The sequence below is a fragment of the Trichosurus vulpecula genome, chromosome 4, assembly GCF_011100635.1.
Source record: "Trichosurus vulpecula isolate mTriVul1 chromosome 4, mTriVul1.pri, whole genome shotgun sequence".
Classification (NCBI taxonomy): Eukaryota; Metazoa; Chordata; class Mammalia; order Diprotodontia; family Phalangeridae; genus Trichosurus; species Trichosurus vulpecula.
The window spans coordinates 84,950,806-84,952,975 of NC_050576.1; the positions used below are offsets into that span (position 1 = coordinate 84,950,806).

At 51.2% G+C, this 2,170-nt stretch overlaps 1 pseudogene; it reads right to left on the reverse strand.

Moving 5' to 3' along the window:
• Positions 1-362: 362 nt before the first annotated feature.
• Positions 363-1,392, reverse strand: LOC118846782 (annotated as a pseudogene).
• Positions 1,393-2,170: the final 778 nt, after the last annotated feature.

Genomic DNA, 2,170 nt, shown 5'->3' on the forward strand with positions numbered 1-2,170 from the left:
AGAACATCTCCACATTGTCATCCTGTCCCCCACAATCCCTGATCCGAATGTGAAGCTCAGCTGAGATTGTGAAGGAAAGCCGAAGACTCAGCAACATTAATTCATTAGGTTGCTTTTGCAGTCAGACAAACATCCCAGAGGTCAATGCAGCCCTCTGGCCCTTACTGTTGGTTGTCTCCCTGCAGTGAGACCGAAAGAAAGAAGGCAGGGGAGGGAGGCCTTAGAGAACAGGGTGAGGGCCCTAATGATGCTTCCCTGGGCTTGGGCCACTAGAGTACAGGGACGATTGCAGGGGCCAAGGTCCTGAAGGAACCTGAGGTCCCTGGAGAGTACTGGCATCCACAGAGTAGCAGGGAATTTCTTCAGGAACAAAACAGGAGCTGCAGACTTGTTTTCTTTCTCAGGTCCATACCAGGCAATTCTCTCAAGCTTTGGCTATGAGAGACCTCTGACCCATGTCCACTGTCACTGCCTGGTGCCTGAACATAATCACCTCCTTTTCCACCTGAATTCTTCTTCCTCCAGATCCCAACTCCATCAATGACTGCAATGAGAAGGAGGCCAACAGCAATGCCCCCCACCATGAGGCCGGCCAGATGAGGACTGTGGCTTTCACTTCATGGTGAGGGGCTCAGGGCAGTTCCTCATGCTTAACTCGGCGGGTCTATTTCCCTTCCTGGCCCGAGGTCCTTTGCACAGCTGCCTACTTCCAGAAGCCCGCATGGTCTCAGTGAACTCTGAGGCCTGGAGCTGTTCCTTCTCTTACCTCAGCCAAGTCAAGGAGATCTGGGCAGGGTAAGTTGTGGGCCTGGCACCACAGAGTCACCTCCCCATCAGGGGCAGTGTGGCGGGTCACTCGGGCAGAAGGAGGGTCTGTCCTCTTCAGAGCCTCCTTCCCCATCTCCAGGTGCTTCTTCAGCCACTGCACACACGTCTCCTCCAAACAGACTTTCTTTCTCTCCACAATGCTACTCTCCGCCTCCCACTTTCACAGCCGAGGCACCGACACCGTCCACGTGTAGATCTCGGTAGTCGTGGCAGGCGTAGGCGTCTAGTTGAAACTTCCGCTTGAAGGTGAGGTCGGGGGATACCCCACAGCCGTACCTGTACTGGAGGGTGTGGACCCCGCCCGAGCTCTGGTTAAAGCAGCCTCCCGGGTTCTCCAGGCTCACTTGGTAATTTTGTGCTTGCGTCCTGGCGGTCTGCCTGTTCCTCTCCCAGTAGTCTGGGTCCTCCTGGTCCGTCTGGTCCATCCACGGCGGCTGCGGCTCCATCCTCAGGCTCCCGCCGTCGCAGCGCAAGAATAGCGTGCGGATCGTCCAGGTAGCCCACGGTGAGGAGCCGCGGCTCGCCGGACTCCAGCCCCGACACAACGGTGTGGAAATACCTCATGAAGTGACAGCCTGAGACATGAGAACCCGGGCCTGGGGTCAGGGCAGTGACCGCGTAGTCCTGACCCTGGCGGCCCCTGGTCCCGGCCAAGACTGGGATGTGCCCCTTGACCGGGACTCCCAACCCCGCGGTCCCTAGATGCCTCCCCCCATCTCAGCCCGTAGCCCTACTCTTTTTAAAAAATTAATTTTAGTTTTCAGCATTCAATTCCATAAGCATTTGAGTTTTTCATTTTCTCCCCTCCCCCTCCCTAAGACCGTGTGCAATCTGATATAGGCTCCACATATACATTCATATTAAAGATATTTTCACACTGGTCATATTGTAAAGAAGTGTTAGAACCAATGGGAGGAACCACAAGTAAGAAGAAACTAAATAACAACAACAACAGCAAAAGCGCAAATAGTATGCTTCAATCTGCATTTAGACTCTATAGTTCTTTCTCAGGATGTGGATGGCATTTTCCATCATGAGTCTTTTGGAGTTGTCTTAGATCCCTGCTTTGCTAAGAAGAGGTAAGTCTATCAAAGTTAGTCATTGCACAATGTTGCTGTTTCTTTGTACAATGTTCTCCTGGTTCTGCTCACTTCACTCAGCATCAGTTCATATACATCTTTCCAGGTTTTTCTAAAATTGGCCTACTCATCATTTCTTATAGAACAATAGTATTCCATTAAATTCATATATCACAATTTGTTCAGCCATTCTTCAATTGATGGGGATCCCCTTAATTTACAATTTTTTCCCACCACAAAAAATCTGCTATAAATATTTTATA